The following is a 19044-nucleotide window of genomic DNA, read 5'->3' on the forward strand; positions in this document are numbered from 1 at the left end:
TAGCACTTAATGTAAATCATATTTACATTAATCCTCCACTTGATGTATCTCATACATCACACCAATTATATCATATATAATTGAATTTCCTCTTGTTGATTTGAACACTTCAAACTAACCCCAAGAAATGATTCATCCATTGAGCTACCAAGGGGACCTTATGGACCTATAGCCTGAAGCTCCAACGGTACGTGAATAGCTAAACTCTTCAGTCACGGGATCCACCATCCGTTAACTGTCGGACACTCCACTAAAGACCAACAACAATACTCTTCTCACTACAGATACATTTTTGTGTCCATATCAACCAATCAATAGTGCGATAACCCTTTACAGATCGCTCGTAAGTACAACTAGGCCAATTTATCGTTTTTCCCCTGTAGTTACATCTAACTCCTTAAGTACCACTGATTCCTCTAATGAACAATAAGTCATAGTCCTACTATGACTGGATCCTCTCTTTCAAAGAAAGGATGTGGCCACTATGTTCAAGACCTAGAATCAGCCCTTAAGGGAGAAATCTATTAACTTACCCCTGCTTCAGGGAAGGAGTGAATTCCGTATTGTGTAACTGAGTTCCCATCTCTCCAATCAGACAAAACCCTAAAAAGGTAGGCTTATTGAGTTGGCAATCTGGCCACGCTCACCCACACTAATCAAAGGACCGCCCTCAAAGGCAGAAGTTTCCAAAACACTCAGGATTAAAGTCATGTCACCTATAGTCATTTAAGTGAGATGTAAGTCTCAAGTATCAACATCGTTATATAAAGAGACTAATCATCTCGTGGTCCGGTCTTATAAAAACTCTTTGTATAGGACACCCCTGCTCACATGTCTCCACATGAATAATCAGGATTAGACCATCTGTAGTAGTTCACAGCACTTATAAACCTCTACAAAGCAGGTCGTATCGTAGTGTCACTAGGATAAGGTATCCCTTCTTTATCCTTATACTACAGACCTTTTAGGTTATTACTTAAGGCATGATCCACTTGTATATCTCATATACATGCTTAAGTTTACATACAATAACCACGTATCTTTGTTTATTGGATATAAGTAAATACAAATAAAATAACTCTTATTTTATGCATAACAATGTGTACAAAGTTTACAAACTACGAGACTCTGAGAGAATTAGGACACCAATCCCAACATATCTGAAATTGGAAAAACTTCAAGTAATCCAATTTTTGTAGTAGTGAAAATTGACCACTCTCACCCATACAGATCAAAGGACCGCCTTTATAGATAAGAGCTCACAACTCACTCAGGATTCAGGTTAAGTCACATATGGTCATTCTGGTGAAATGTAAGTCTCTTCTAACAACGGTGTTATAAAGAGAGACTATACATTTCGTAGTCTGATCTTATATAAACTCTTCGTTTAAGATACACCCACTCACATATCTCCATATGAATTATCAGGATCAGATCATTCGTAGCACTTTACAACAATTGTAACAACTACAAAGCGGGTCGCATCCGTAGTGTCATCAGGATAAAGTACCCAATCTTATCCATCTACTACAAACCGTTTAAGTTATCATTTTAAAAAAAATCTACCTGTATGTCTCCATATACATGTTTAAGTTACATTAGATAACCTTTGATCTTAGTTTATTAGTTTTTGAGTTAATGCAACTAAAATGTCGAATGAAATACCTCTTATTTTATTAAATAAATAAAATATTTGTACAAATAAAATTACAAACTACAAGGCCACGAGATTTAGCTATCAACCCGAACACTTCGATCATGGAAAATCTTGTTGACTGACCACAATAATAGACTAACTTAAAGTGCAAAAAGAATTTTAAAAAAAAAATTGCTATAAATTTGATAACACACATATTTTTTCCTCCCTTCGGTTGTTTAAAATTATGACTAACATTCTCAAAGTATCTTTCTATTTTTGCATTAAATCCAAACATATTAACTTACACTCAACTACTAACTTACAATTTTATTAAAACATTTGAATCATAAGGTCCCTCGGTGGTTTTATCATTCTCTTTTCTTCTTACTATAGCCTATATATCTTGATTGAACTTGTTAGTTTTAAAGATTTAGAGAATGGAAGGAGAGTAAGATAGGTATTGAAGAAGAGAAGAAAGAGAGAGAAAATTGTTAGATAATATATAATTAAATTTACCTTCACCAATTAGCTTAAGCTTCTAGATCGATCGGTGATTTAAGATGGTATCAGAGCAAGTGGTATTCAAGTCCTTGCAATGATGTTTCCTCCCCAATTAATTATCCATTTGTTTGGCTCTTCTTCATATTTCAACAAGTGAGGGCGAGTGTTAGATGATATATAATTAGATTTACCTTCTAGTCTAAAATAATACGCATGTTTGTGTATATGTATATGTGGCTCAAATAGGTGTTCAAATGTATTTTGAAATAGAACTACTTTTAGATAGTTTGCTTTTAAGTTAGCCAATAAAATGGTACACATCCCTAGAGATTTTGGGTTACCAATCTATAGCATGTATTAAGATCCATAGTGACAATAATAAAGTTGAAATATAGAGATTCGAACTTTTGACATTTCTTTACTAATAAATATGATTTATTATCTAGTTGAATATATTTAAATTGAGTGTTTCCCTCAACTATACTCGATACTAGTTAGTTCTAGCACGATTTAGCTATGAGATCCTAGTATAATGTTAAGCATTCCATATTGTTTACTGATTCTTATCATATATTTTCAAGCCATCTTTTCTTCTTCCTAACTATATACATTATTCTCTACTTCATTATGGTTAAAATAAAGTTAAATATGGAGTTTACTAAAGCTAAAATAACACTAAAATAATAATAAGAATAAAAGAATGTTAAAGTTTTTTTTCTCTAAAAAAGGGGACAATGTTTTATTGTTTTTGATTGTGGAGATCCTTCCACAAGATTCACTTCTCCCATTTGACAGAAAATTCCCTTCTGATGAACATAACGACGTGGGAATGCAGAGACCAAAATCATTTTTAATTTTTTTTTTAAAATTACTTTTCTTCATATAAAATAAAATATATTCATATTCAGATCAATAATAGACCAAAAAAATGATTTCCTTGATTTTGTCTTTATGTGATGTTTGATTTGGACATTTGATTCATTCCCATCTCTGTCCTAAACATCAAAAGCATTCCCTTCTTTTCAGGTTTAAATAATTTTTTTACACATTAAATAAATTAAATTTTTAAATTTTTAACTTTTTCACTTTTTCTTCTTGTGATTTTTAAATTTATTTATTCTAAATTTTATTAAAATTGTTCTTTTTCTAGACGATTTCAATGTTTTTACTTCAATCTTTGTGCTTAATACAGCTCTATGATTTAAAACATTTACTAATGTTGTGTTTGTTTAATCATGTAATTTAAAATTTTTCTAATAGTTTATACATTTGTAAGTTTTTTTTTTAAATATAGAAAAATAAATCAAAATATTTATAAAATATAGTAAAATTTCAAAATCTATCAATAATAAATACCGATAGACACTAATAATTTCATAATCTATCAATGATAGACACTGATAGACACTATTGTTGAAATCTATGGGTGTTTATCAATATCTATCATTAATAAATTCTGAAATTTTACTACATTTTTATAAATATTTTCAGAAATTTGGTCATTTAAAATAGTTTTTCTTCTATTTTCTAATAGGTTGTGCATTACACTTATGTCTATTTAACTATACGAAGAGTTAATATTAAAAGGTTGTTTAGTTGGACATGTAAACATTATACTAATGAAGTGAACGAATTATAAGAATTTATCAGACCATGACTATACAAATTTTCATCCCTGTATTTTCTTCTTAAAATTTAAAAAATTATTTAATAAGTCTCTTACCTTCTAATGTTGTGTTCAATATATTCAAAACTTCTAAATTTTCTATATTTTATATCTAATATATATAGGTCCTTAAATTTTTAATTGTATGCCTATAATATGTCCTTGAACTATTCCACGACTTTAAAACTCATAACTTTAGACACAAAATTTTAAATTTAACCTTTTCAGCACATTAAATTTATTTAAAATCCAATAAGTCAATTAGTTTTTAATGTTGAAGAGAGATAATAGATACAAAATTAAAAATTTATTAACTTAGAAAGACAGATTTAAATTTCAAACTTGTTAAAATCAAAATTGAAGTTGAGATCTATCATACTTGTTTTTAATCCAAAAGACTAATGGTAGGAATGTTCTCACAGATCGATTAAAATCATTTCTGTTATTTTTTAAATCACTCAAAAAAAATATTTGTAATCATTCAAAATCTATCTTATTGATATGAAAATGAGTTTAAAAGCGTGAAAATTAAACATTATATTGATTTTTGAGTGATTTAAAATGTGTTTGGAGATGTCTTTAAACATAACATTTAAATAATTTCAAAATTACTCTTACATATCACTGAATTTATAGAGTGCATCATGTGTTATACTTTTATAACTCTTCCTCTACCTCTATTGTCTAAACATAATTTTCAATAGGATTGGATGTGTATTCTAAATCTCTTCCATTTCAATGCAAATATAAATATGGTAATATTTAGTCACTTACACCAAAAAAAGAAATTAAAATATTTCAAAAACAAGGAAAAGACGAATTTGTAATATTTTTCTATAAATATGTGAAACAATTTGGCATTCCAACGCTAGAGAACAAGAAGCCTTCTTCTTCCTTCCTTCCTTGCTTCCATCCTTTTGCATCGCAATCGCAGAAACCCCAAAAATGGAGTTGGAGGATCACGAAGAAGACGACATGGAAATAGTAGAACCACCATCAAACTACATCGACAAAATCCACCCACTTTCCCGGTTCACCAAAAACCCATCTCCGGTCCACTCGAACCGCCCTCACCTTCCCTCCAACTCCAACCCCATCCTCTACAACTACAACTACAAAGAGTGCTTAAAAAACCACGCCGTCGCAGTCGGCGGCCACGCCCTCGACGGGTGCTGCGAGTTCATGCCCGCTGGACCCCATGGCTCTCTCGACGCCCTCAAATGCGCTGCGTGTAACTGCCACCGCAACTTCCACCGCAGAGACATCACCGACGACGGAGAATCGGGGCCGCAGTACATTTCGTACTGGCGTGGTCCGAGGATGCTGGCGCTGCCTTCGTCGTCGCCGGGACGGAAGCGGGTGAGGACAAAGTTCACGGAGGAGCAGAAGGAGAAGATGGTGGAGATGGCGGAGAAAATGGAGTGGCGGATTCAGAAGAAGGATGAAGCGGCGGTGATGGAATTCTGCAATGAAATCGGCGTGAAGCGGCGGGTGTTGAAGGTTTGGATGCATAACAACAAGAACACGTTTCGTAAGGAATCCAAACATAACTAATTTCCCTAACCAACTCACTTTTCATAACCTTTTTAATTTGTATCCTCATTTTCCATGATCATCCTGCTTTAAACTTTGGTTAATCAATTAACTAAGCCTAAATTGCAAAAAAATGCAAAATCGAAAAATATCTCTACTCTACTCTGTCAAAAGTTGCATTATTATCTTTCATCTTTCGTAAGTATTTCAAAATCATCTTAATTTTAAAAATTAAGACCGGATAGTGATTCAGAGTATTTGACTTTGTTCAAATCCTTGTTTTTATTTTATCATTCAATGTCAGGTCTCGATTTTCATTTAATGCTCTAAAGTATGTATGAGATAACAATGTATAGAGTAATTTTCGCTTGCGGTTAATTAATTTATCCCTTTCTTTTTAAGTTAGTAGTATCTCTTTGAGGTTTTGTTTTTGGGTTTTGGAGAGTGTGTTAGGTTCTATGGTCCCGATCATTGTGTAACATTTGAGATGGATAAATTAATCTTATGTTTAGTACGTATTTGGGTTTCATGTTAAAAGTTTTAATTATATCTGTGGTGTATATAAGATCCTTTGTTAGTTTGTTAGTTGTTGCAGAAAACCAAATTTATAAATCTCACACTTTTATATTCTATTTTAAAATTTTGGTTAAAAAACACTTCTAGTTACTATTGTTTGATAGTAAATTTGAAAACAATAGATTTAAGGAAAACAGTGTTGAATTTCATGTTTTTAAAAGTGTTTTGTAATAAATTTAGAAATTGAAGTTTAATTTAAGTATTTTTTTAAATATGTTTGATACTATATATTTATAAAAGTAGTAATTATCCACTAATATTTACTTGAGAATAAACTATTGTTTAGTTATTTATGAAGTGTTTTTTTCAAATATAGATAAATAAACAAAAATATTTACAAATATGTAAAATTTCACTCTATATATGCGATAGACTCCGATATACTACTATTTATGTAATAAAGACATATATAGTAGTTTATTGCGGTCTTTGACAAATATACGGTGATATTTTGTTATTATTTGTTAATATTTTCAGCAGTTTTGTCATTTAAAATAATTTTTTATTTATGAATATAATTTATGTTACAAAAAATAATATAATTATTATTTTGTAATATTATATAATTATATTACATTATATAATAGTGTACTATATTTTTAAAAGATAAATTGAATTTATAACCTGACATATTGTATTTGATGTTTTTTATCTTTATTTAATATAATTCTCAAATTTAAAATTTAAAAATCTAAATCAAAATACAGTAAAAATATAAAAATGTTGTTTCTAAAATTTTCACTATTTGGGTCACAGAATCTTGAGACAATTTTCATAAATTGAACTTGGGTTATCTGTCAAACTGCATATATTTCTGAACTCAGTGAATCTAAAAATATTAAATAAAATCCAAATTTTATACCAAACAGGCCTAAGGCTTTGGTAGGCACTAGACAATCCGGAAAAGAAATTTAAAAATAAATAATTCAGTTAAAATGTAGTTATATTCCATGATTTTAGATATGTATTTGGTAGCTACTCCAAATATTGAATTCTAATTTAAACAATAGTTTTAAATTTGCTTGATGTTATATTTATAAACCATAAAATTAGGTCTAGTTACCGCACTAAATATTAGGCTAACTATGAAGTATTATTAATTAATTATGAACATGTTTTAATTTTTTTTTTTTAAAAAAATTCTATAGTTATTATTTTGTAATATTATATAATTTATAAAACATTGTGCAACATATACTTTATTTTTAACCAAATAAATTATGTTTATTGTTGGATTGACATGTCAACCCTAGAAGGATCTAATTAATTTTTTTTCTAAGTCTGCTCAATTTAAACTAATTAGATACTTTTTAATATAAATTAATAAAAAACTCTAATTAATCTTGAATACAAATTGATAAAGGTATGGAATATTAAATTTAATCAATATTAATCTATCAAGAAAAATAATTTAAAGCATGCAACTTAAATTAAATGCAAAATTAATTACAAAAAAGTTAAAAAAGAAAACAGTGTAATTTTTATAGTGGTTTGATCAAACTCGACATACATCCACTTTTGCAAACGCCTCTTGAGATTTTGAATTAAAAATCTCCTTAGACTATTTCCACAAATTAAAGTTGAATTGCTACCTTATTCATTTGTTTGGTTCAAGAGCACTTTCGATCATTTTCAGAGGTTAGGATCAAAACGTTACAATGTTTGGAAGCTTTAATAACACATAATGAATTGTAAAAAGAGTGGACATGAAAGTTTGACATGATCACAAACTTTAATCCTTATAATACAATAAAAAAAATTTCTTTAAAATAAGATGAAAATAATGAAATTTGAAAGCTTAGAGAGAGCAATAATAGTGACCTTTTGCAAATTTTGAGGATCGTAAAATTCAAAAAAGTTAAAAAAAAAATTTGGAGAAGATGAAGTATAAAAAATAGGGAAGTTTGAAAAAAATCAGATTTGAACTTGGGCTATTAAACTGTGTAAAAAAGTAAAATGATATTCGGAGACTATAAGTAAAAAATAATAATTTAAAAAATAATATATATGTAAATATATAAGTACAGTTAGTAACTTTTAAAAATTTTAGCAAAGTGACTGTTGGATCAACTGTTTTTTTTTTTTTTGAACTAAACTCTGATTAGATTTTTTTTTAATTTAAAAGAAAGTTTAAATCCACTCATTAGAAATTTAAAAATTCAGATTGAATTGTGGGATTCAAAATGAGTTGAAATTTAGGAAATTTGAAGACGTCACAAATTTTCCACTCAAGTTGAAGAACACTTTTTCAACCAACTCTAAGCAAAAAAAATTTTGCAAGTCTCATCCTTGAGCTGAGTTTTATTCTCCTTCAGCATGCCATCAAACTTCACAGGAAGTTGACACCATATACTTGCAATTGGAAGTGGATTATTGAGTGGGAATTTGAGTGTCTTATGGGGGTAAACCCACTAAGTCCAATTTTTTCAATTTCTTTAATTTTAAAATCAATTTCTTAAAATTGAAATTTAATTTTCAATTAGTTTCAATTTAATTGATTTTAAACTAAAAAAATTAATTTGAAATCAAATTTTAAAAAAAAAATTGAAAAAAATCTGTAAAATTAATTTTAACCAAAATTTAATCTCAACAATTAACTTTTGATAAAATTAATTCCAAATAATCAATTAAACCATTTAATTAATTAGATTAATTTAATATCAAATATTAAATTAATTAAACACCAATTCTATAACCATGAATCTCTATTCATGTAATTAATATTTAAATCAAATATAAATATTATCTTATTCTTCAATTTCGTTTAATTCGTCAATTAAACGTGTAATTATATTATATATAATTACTTATTCCCTCAATTTGAATTTGAATGTTTCAAATTCTCTCATCACTCTATTCTAAGGTTTAGTCCGTTTGTGAGCTAGTAACAGAACCTAATGGACCTACAGATCATGAGGCTCCCGATCTGAGATTAATTGGCTAAACTCTTTAAACCAAACTAAGCAATATTTGTTAACTATCAGATCACTCCACTAAAACCCAGTAGTTGCACCCCTCTCACGATAGATATAATTGTGTCGACTCGATATAACAATAACTAGTAAGTTAACCCTTCATAGATTGTTTGTAATAACGGTTGGGTCATACTACAAGAAATCGCACTTTTCTCGACGTCCCAAATCGTCAGGAAATGGTGAAAAATTTGTCGAGAGATCCTTTCTCGACAACAGACAGATCGTCGGGAGTTTGATCGGGAAAAATCTGTTGGGAAAGGAACTCCCGATGCATAGAAGAGCGTGTTGGGAGTTCTAGGAACTCTCGACGCACTCTTCTATGCTTCGAGCGTTCTAGGAACAACTCCCGACGCCCTGTTTCATTCGTCGGGAGTTCTAGAACTCCCGATGACTTATTTTATTCGTCGGGAGTTAGGGGAACTCCCAATGCGCTAAAAGATGCGTAGGGAGTTCCTTCATTGGTTGAATATTGGCTTTTAAATTTTTTTAATTTGTAATTTGTAACTTTTTTAAAGGGTAATTGCAATTGGTAGCATTTTTAAAAATAATAATCAAATGTATAACATCATTTAAAAAAATTGTAAATATAGACAAATCTATTAGTGATAGACTTCTATTGTTGATAGACTCCCAAGTCTATCCACGATAGACTTCTAGCATTGATAGACTCTTACCAGTGATATAGTTTATCACTGATAGACTCCTACCAATAATATGTTCTATCACTGATAGACACCTACCAATAAACTATTTAAATTTTGTCATATTTGTAATTTTTTTACATTATGTTATATCTACTAATACTTTGGGTCTAATGTCTATATTTGCAACTATCCCATTTTTAAGTTTGATCTGAATAACCTGTAAAACATCATTAACCAATTCAAACAGATTCACATAATAAATAAAACAAACAAAACGAAATTTGTACTATAACAAATAAATGAAAAGTTATAAGATCCTACAATAAAACAAAGCCGATACTAAATAAAAGAAATTTTTTTTCAAAAATACATGGAAGAAATAATATAAATACATAAAAGAAAACAACGTCTGGAACACAACATCTTGAACAATCATCCAACCTCATCTCTGAATAGCATCCTACAATAAAATAAAAACATTCAAATGTCATAATCTTTTATAAACAAGAACACTTATAACCGAACGAACACACCTCTCGAACAGCATCCACAAAGTTATTAAACATGAACTTTGATTAATTTAATAAACAATTCCAAGTTTGTTCGGAGAATTTAAAATTTAAAATAATCTCTAATAGGTAATTTGACTTGTGTATACACAACATTCGTGGAGTAAAATTTATATTAAAAAATAATAATGAGCATTTAGGAATATGATAGTATGTTTTCACTTTTCAGAAGCATATTTCTTCCATATTTCTTATCATGATTTGCATTTTTCTTAAGTATAATAGTTATTAGACGGGACTTAAATTTTTCAATTTTGAATTTCTGTGATGTACTAGTTGTAAAGGACTAAAGACTAACTAAGTTAAAAATTAAGTAATAAGTAAAAGGGGTCACTTTTCTTGCCCCTAATGTTATTGATTTGGTTTGAAAACCAAATTGCTCGTAGGGATATAGAGTTGAATTTTCCTTCGTTAAGTTAGTTGAATAAACAAGTCTTTCACGAGTACTGCCTTGAATAGTTGATTCAAGTTAATCAGGCTGAACTGCTTTATACAATTATTAGAATCAAGAAAATTTTAGGCTTCAGTAAGAGAACTCAAGAAAATCATCAACTTCTAAAACCAATTTCCTATCCATGCTCATCATTAGAGACCATGAGATAACTTTTAAAAAGAGTGATGATTAAATTTTCATAGAATTTTCAATAGAAGTTTTAGTCATATACACAAACATCATGGTAAATTTGAATATATTTTTAATTAGTTTTAGTCAAGCAAGTCACTAAATCCCTAACCTTAAGAATTAAAAGGAAAAAAAAAAAAAAACTCAATCTACCAAATTGCAAAAATTGAAACATCCACAATCCACAATTCACAATAACATCAACAATCCACCAAATTGCAGAAATTGAAATGTAATGAAAGGGGTCAATCTCAATCAGGACAACAAGGAAGGAAAAAAAAACCTTATGCTATAAACATTAGATGGGAAATGAAAGGCATGTGGGTGAACCTGTTGAAAGCTTGTGAAGGACACCAGAGCGGCGAATAGATCGAAGCGAACGACGAACGACGATCTGAACGACGAATGTAGATATGAACTGTAAGGTGATCGGAAGGACACCAGAGATCTTAACCGAATGGCAAACGACGAAGGAAATGGGAGCTTGTGAAGGCACGCGAACAGCGGACGGTACACGAATGGCAGGCGAGCGACGACGAAAACGTAAGGCAGTAACGAACGGATCGAGAAGGAACGAATGATGGCAGCCTAGGGTTTTGCAAGTTGAGGTTACTTAGGAAGAAGAAGGGCTGTCTGATCTGGGTATATACTAGATCTGATCTCCCGATGGCTATCGACGAATAACTTACCGCATCAGGAGATAGGTCCTATCTCCCGACGATCCCTTATGACGTTGGGAGAGACCTATCTCCCGACGGCAGATTTAGGCATCGGGGGAGCTTCTTTTTCTTGTAGTGTCAATAGTTGTTTACCTCCAAGATTACATCTTGTTCCTTAAGTTCCATTAATCCTCTAATGAACAAATAGTTTGTGATGTGATCACCAATCTGAGTCCCTCTCGGTCCAATGGCTCGGAGTCAGTACTTAAGGAAACAAACCCTAAAAGTGAGGAGTGAATTCCATTTTGCACCCTATGTCCCCAGCCATCTACCCAGTTTTATCCCTGAAATGGGAGTCAGTTCTTAAGAGATTTGTTTACGAAGTAGGTACATATGTTTATAATTTTTTAATTATTACGGTCTCGTTTGGTAACTATTTAATTTTTTTTTTGTTTTTTAAAATTAAGTCTATTTTATTTATATTTTTTACAATGACTTGCATCATTCTTAAGTACAATGATTGAATTCTTGGCCATTTTTTTTTTTAAAAAAAATTGAAATACTTTTGTTTAGTTCTCAAATTTTTGGCTTGATTTTTTAAACAATTGGTGAAAAGTAATAACAAATGAAGAAATCTAGAAGTGAAAGTAGTATCGATAGACTTAATTTTAAAAAAACAAAAACAAAAAACAAAATGATTATAAGCCTACGTGAGTGATTTGATGTTTTGTTTCCAAAATATCAAACGTTCCAATTCTTTAGATGTGAACACAAAAGAAAGAAAGAAAGAAATTGAGTGATTTGATATTAAAATATTTTTTGATTCTAAATGATTTTTAGATTTTAAAGTTATAAAGAAAGGACATAGCTGTTTCTATTGAAGGGAAATTTTGAATGGATGCCCTAAAAATCAAGAGTCCAATTGAAGTTTGGCCTCTTTTTAAAATTTTAATGATATAATATCTTATTGCCATAAGTGGCATGTGAATTTACCATATTGCCTATAGAAAAGATATCGATATGCCCCTCACATCTTCCACTCGTTTCTCGCTCTCGATCCACATCGGTCAAATATTTTGACCTTTTATACGTTCCTCACTCTCACTTCTCATATCCCTTCTTGGCTCGCCCTCTCATTGCTCGCCAGCATGTTTTTTGGTAACTAATGTGCATTGCAAGTCAATCAATCTGACAATTCATTCATTCCTTTCAAGTCAATTTGAGTAAATTGAGTAAATTGTTATCAAGTTTCCAAATCAAACACCAAACAAAGCAAACCAAAGAGAACCTCACAAACCTCATATCTCAATTTTGTGAAAACCCCATAAGATTTTGTATCGAGGCACAAGAAACAAGAGTTTGTAGTGATGAGCGAGGAGCGAGTGTGTATCGAGAAGCGAGAAACGAGAGTGTGTATCGAGATTTTAACAAAATTTTCAAATTTTTAATTGTCTTTTTTTGTTTACTATTTTAAAGGATGGATGAGAAGCAATTGTTCATTCGACATGGTGTGACATGGGTTGACAACAAACAGTGTTATGGTGAAGGTGTGTCGAAGGACATCCTAGTGCCAAGTACATTGAGGTACCAAGAACTGAAAGACCACATATACAAAGTAGTAAGGGTCGATTCATCATAATTCAACGTTGTAATGAGGGTTCAGTATAAGCTGAATTTGTATGGATTTGTGGTATGCCTAAACGACAACGATGACATTAGATTTCTGTAGGCTTAGTTAGATTGCAATAGACCTCAAATTTTTGTCATTGTAGAGGAACCATAAAGACAAAACGTAGATGAATTCCAGACAGAACAACAGATAGAACAACTGACGAAAAAGCAAATAGAACAACAGATAAAACAACACACTATTTGTGAGTAGACACAACAACAGACAAAACAACATACTATTTGTGAGTCAAACCTTTTCCCTTCCGTGGTCTATATGGGAAATGATGATACTAATTCATGGGCTTCAGGTATTACACAACAGTATACTAGCAGAATGAGAGTTCGTAATTCTAAAGTTAATGCACCCACAGATAGTGATCTTAATGGTAATGGTGGAGGTGATGGGGAGGAGACTATTATCGAGGATGTTGGGTGCGGTCCTTCTATAAATGATACTACGCATTCTACGAGATCCACTACTACAAATTTGACCTTTGGTGCTGGATAAAAATGTCAAAAAAATATCCACTTTGATGACCAAAAAAGTCAAGAAAGCCAACATAAAGAAAGCATCAAGAAAGTCTAACCATCAAGAAAATCAGTTTTCTTGACAGCAAAAAAACGTCACCAGAAACCCTTTCTTGATCTTTGTGGTCATCAAGAAAGGGTACTTGGATGTTTTTTGCCCATCTACATGAAAAAGGCAGCCAAGAAAAACCCTTTTGTTGATACTTTTCGGACGTCAAAGTTAGGTAATATTTGATATTTTTTGTCCCTCAACTATTTTTTAAGAACATTAAAAAAAAAAAAATTATATTTTTTTATGTCAAAACTATTTTATTGTCTGTTAAAAAAATGTTTTTTTATTGATGGTTTCTAAGCATCATCTATACACTTTTGTTGACGTTTTTTACCCATCAATTATACTAATTTGAAAAAAAATAAAAAAGTTAGGATCATCAGGACCGTCATATGCAACTTGTAATCCACCCCAGACAAGCTTTAGTTTTAACCTGAAATTTGCATTATCACAACTAGATATAATTAATAGTTTCCAACCTATATTTTATTGGGCTAACAAAGAAGTGTTTAACAAACTAAAACTTAGGCACACAAATGAACATATGCACAAATGAAGTAAGTAAAATTTCATTAACTCATAAATAAAACTCGACCACAAAGAAAATAACCTAAAATCGTAGATCAAATCTAACAAGATGTCTAAAAACAATTAACAAAAAGAAAATGAAAAGAAAAACATAATAAAAGATAACCTTACAACTAGTATAGACATTGGATTAAAAAATTAAACACTAACCATCTCTTTCTTGTGTCTAAATCATTCGGCGAGTTAACATGAAGAATAATAGTCAAAACATAACTATCCTTGGGTTGTAAAATAAACCTGGAGTGCAACATGTACAATGAATAATAGTCACAATTTGAAAATAACATACTTGTAATTAAGAAGCGCAATCCTTTTCAAATCAACAAGTATGTAAAGGGAATAGGAGAGCAAAACTTTTCATTTTTCATTTGAATAAACTTGAAATCTGAATCAGGCTCATGCAAACAACAAAGTCTTATATATTGCATCTTGAACTTGAAAAAAAAAAGTGAACTCTTTATGCATAATTAGTAAGTGAAGAAGAGATAGAATTTTCAAAATTACAAAAAGAAGGCTTACTGGACCTCTTGTGCCTTTAGCTTTGTTCGGAATAAGCTCAAAGAAGCTATGTTGCTGCACAATACAAGAAATATTCAGCATAGTCACCAATTAGCAAAGACAAAAATAATATCCCAAAAACTAATCAAACTTAGCTAACCTATCATTTCTCAAAATCTTCAAATCTCATAGCTTAAATCGAATATACGACTTGAAAGCATAACAATAAATATCAAGAATATATCAAAGAAAGTGATAGGCCTCCAATTATACTGCAATATCAAAGAAGGAAGAATAGGGGCAATATGGGAAAATTGGCAGTTGAGTCGGTTAAGGAGGTTGGAGACTACAACTAAACTACTTTCAATTCTATTGGGAGAAGTTCGGATTTAAAAGAAGAAAGAAACGGAAAGAGAGGGCATTGAAGACTGCATATCTTGAGTGAGGGAAGTGAGCTCTCGAGGGTGGGAGTTCGGGTTAGTCCGTCGTGTAGAAACAGCCGAGGAGTGCCATTCATCGCCTACTTCATCTACTAAGCGATCGTGTAGAAGAGCCTCAGCGATCGTGTAAATGCAGTAAGCGATCGTATAGTGTGTGTAAGCGATCGCGCAGTGTTAGTAAGTGATCGTGTAGAATTAAGCGTTCGGGTAGAGATTGTAAGCGATCGTGTAGTGAATGTAAACGATCGTTTAGTGTTTGTAAGCGATCGCATAGCAAGAGTAAACGATCGTGTAGTTGTTGATTGACATTCATCATTTAGTAAAGTACAAGTCCATCGTTTAACTGTTATGTTATACGATCGTGTCATCACACTTAATCAATAAATATACTTTAAAAGATTAGTTTCCTATCAGAAAGCTCTAAATTAAAACTTACCTAGCTACACAAATAGACTGAACAAAACTTTACACATATAGCCTATCAGCTGAGAAGAAAGTCTTTCCCTAGTTAAAGTTGAAAAAAAAAGAGGTAATCAAAATGCCTCTAAAATGGGTGATGGTGTATACTAATGAGATAATTCGCAAATATAAACGTACCTTAAACCAAAATCAAAACATCCAAGTGATTAACATAATTATAGGATAGTCATTACACCCCTTACATTATCAACATAATACACTTATCCCAACCCCAGTATATAAAAACATATATAAATAAATTCCAACGGTAGAATTTACGAGGTTGAAATAGAGTACATAACAACTTATTAATTTTCTTTGGACATACAACTTATTAGCAATATGGAAAAAAAGGATTCCATGTAAGCATTTGAGATATACTAATCATCAAAGGACTTTAATGTATTAAATCATAAAACAGCTTGTCAATGATCATATAAAGTATGCAAAAAAAGAAATAGATTCATAGGGTTTGATAATAATACCAAAAGTGTAAAATCTATAGATGAAGACGACGCAAACGCGAGATCTAGGGCTGGAGCTGTCGAATCGGCTCGACGGAAAGGGCAACGCCGACAGGGCTCAACGGCGGCAGCTACGTTAAGGCTTTCAGTACCAACAATGTAAATCGACAGCGGTGATACTCGATTGTGGCAGCAAGGGCACCTGAAACCCAAAATTGAGATAAACTGCACCATAGAGAGGGAGAGAGAGAGAGAGCAACCAAAATCATAATCCACCTTACCGGCAACAACACCGAGAACGACGTGCGATGGAGTCTGGCAATTGAGCAACGACGAGCGAACGTGGGTGGCACGGCTGCTGGTAGACGGCAGAACTCGCGACAGCATGAGGGCTCGCTAGAGAGAGAGGAACCAAAAATTACCGGCGGGAGGCAGTGAACAGAGACGTCGCGCACGATCGGTGATGAATCGGGACAGTGGTGAGTGCCGATGACTGGACGGAGATGTGACATGGGACCTGCATGCGTGAAGGAAAGGAAGCATGAAGAGAGAAAAAAAATCTGTAATTCCAAATCGGAAGAGGGCTCTCGTGCGTACGGTTGAAGGATCCGCAACCTTTAAATTCTTTTAAAAAATATATATATATATATATTTAAACCTATATTTGATTTTCTTCCCTCTTACTTCTTTAATTCCAAATACCTAAAATTCCAAAATCTCTCGTCAATTTAAATCCAAAATCAAATCCCTTGACAAAAATAATTCAAATTAATTATGTTATCATTTATCCCAAATATGACTCCAAACACCAAAATCAAAGACAAATTAATTTAAGATAATTAACTTAGAAACAAACTACAATCAATATCAGAAAATTGACCAAATTCATCCAAACAAACTCATACTCAATGGGTGGCAGTAAACATATTAATTAAAACTCACTTATGGACCAAAGAAGTGGTTCTCAACCGGGTTTATAGTCAATATATGTATTTTAAAATCAGTAACAAATTTTTAAGCTCTAAATTAAGGTTTTGTTGACGGTCTTATATCACGAGCATCAAGAAAATAAAAAATATATGCATAAAAAAAGGTCAAATTTGTCGGAGTGGAAAAAATGTGGTTGCGATAGGGAGGACTTATGACTGATCTTGAAAACTGAAAAGGAAAGTAAAAATAAAAGCACAAAATGAAGTCTAAAAATGACGCAGTTTTGACTCAACCAAAATGACACCATCTTAATCCATTCTTGATGGTCAAAGTTAGTCAAGAAAAGAAGTTTTTTTTATGGACATTGCCCATCAAGAAAGCCCACATCAGCACGCCAAAAATTTAAATCGAATTAAATATTTTTTTTACCATCAACGAATCTAAAAATTGGGAATTCACCATTTTAACAAAAATATGTATTTTTGTGTCAATAAATATATTTTTCTTGACGTGCATGCACGTCAAGTTAAATATCAAAGTTTATTGTGTCAAGAAAGGTTATTATTTATGGTCTTTTGTCATGACTATCAAGAAAACAAAATTTTATACATCAAGAAAAGCCAAATTTATAATAGTGGTCTGATATACATCCGACACCGAGTTTTCCTTCTTTTTTCTTTGTGCAAATGGAAACTCCATTTCTGGACAATGATTTTGGTCATTCAATTGGAAATGTGGCTAGGAGGGTTGATACACCAGTTGGGTGTGGTACTTCAAGAGTTAGACCATCTGTTAGTGTTGTTGTTCGAGCGGGAGAGACCATATCATGTAGCCTCATTTCTTATTTAGTATGAGTGTGAGGTAGGACACATATTCTTCTCAAATGATGACGTGAAGATGAGGTTGTCCTTGCTAGCCATCTAGGAAAATTTTGAGACATGAGTTCGGAAGTCAAATAAAACATTGTATAGTGTGGGGTTTATCTATGAGACATGTAAGTGGGCAGTCCATGTGGTGAAAATAGAAGGATGTGATATATTCGCAACAAAGTATACGACTATTCACACATGCTTCGTTAAGTTTTAAACCATGATCATCGCCAAACAAGTACATTTATAGTTGGCCAACTAATAAAGGACAGGTTTGGTGTTGGTCATACCAAAAAACCTCGTAACATAATTGCGATATACGACAAAAATATGGAGTTAATATAAGCTTGATAAGGCATGATGTGCGAGAGAACTTGCATTCCGGCTTGCAAGGGGACTCCCGAGGAACCATATGCTTTATTGAATGCCTACAGAGAAGCCTTAAAGATAGAAAACCCTAGTACATATTTCGAGGTTAAGCTTGAGGGTGGCTAGTACTTCAAGTATTTGTTCACATCTTTGGGGCCTTGCCTTTGAAGGTTTAAGAGCTGTCATGTGGTTATTATTGTAGACATACCATGGACGATTATAATAATTTATACTCATTAGCATATGCTATTGTAGACACTGGAACTAATGCATCATGGACATGGTTCATGGTGAACCTGAAAGGGCAATTGGAGACTGTCTTGACTTGTGCTTTGTTTCAGATCATCACCAGACCATCATTGTGACATTCCAAATTTTTAGGTAATTTAAATTTAGTTATCTTGAAATATTTGGGGATTATTTTGAATTTTGAGGTTAAATTGAATTATTGTGCAAGGATAATTTGATTTTAAAGTTTGCTTTGATGAAGGATTTGGGAATTCAAATTTGATTCAATGAGAGTTTGGATTTATTTCAAATTTTAACTAAATTTGGAAATTTAGAAATGGTCTATATTTGGATAATATAATTAATTTAAATCAATTTTATAGGACAATTGATTTAAATTTATTTTCTAAAAGGATTTGGGAGTTTGAAACATATCCAAAAAGTGTGTTTTCTGGACTTAGAATTTAGTTAGTTTTATGCTTAATTTGAGATGTTTGATGCTTTTATTGTTTGATTGTAAGAAATCGAGCAATTGGATGAGAACAAGCAATTTTGGAAGATTAA

General features: G+C 31.7%; 1 long non-coding RNA gene and 1 pseudogene across 8 annotated transcripts; one reads left to right on the forward strand and one right to left on the reverse strand.

Annotated features, from left to right (window-relative positions):
• Positions 1 to 4662: 4662 nt before the first annotated feature.
• On the forward strand, positions 4663 to 5506 carry LOC120091889 (zinc-finger homeodomain protein 2 pseudogene; annotated as a pseudogene).
• A 4285-nt stretch (positions 5507 to 9791) lies between these two features.
• LOC120090248 (uncharacterized) lies at positions 9792 to 17293 on the reverse strand. 8 transcript variants are annotated; one of them, XR_016524220.1, is made up of 5 exons: positions 16366 to 17293; positions 16106 to 16286; positions 14748 to 14796; positions 14374 to 14460; positions 9792 to 9994 (listed from the first exon to the last, which is right to left on the reverse strand). It is a non-coding gene; the product is annotated as an uncharacterized LOC120090248 (long non-coding RNA). The 8 variants fall into 8 exon arrangements; XR_005485481.2 differs by lacking the exon at positions 9792 to 9994 and adding an exon at positions 13872 to 14068; XR_005485484.2 differs by lacking the exon at positions 9792 to 9994 and adding an exon at positions 13872 to 14068 and having other exon boundaries at positions 14743 to 14796.
• Between the last annotated feature and the right edge of the window lie 1751 nt (positions 17294 to 19044).

This window comes from Benincasa hispida, chromosome 11 (genome assembly GCF_027475165.1).
Source record: "Benincasa hispida cultivar pf3 chromosome 11, pf3_genome.v1.1, whole genome shotgun sequence".
NCBI classification, from domain to species: Eukaryota; Viridiplantae; Streptophyta; class Magnoliopsida; order Cucurbitales; family Cucurbitaceae; genus Benincasa; species Benincasa hispida.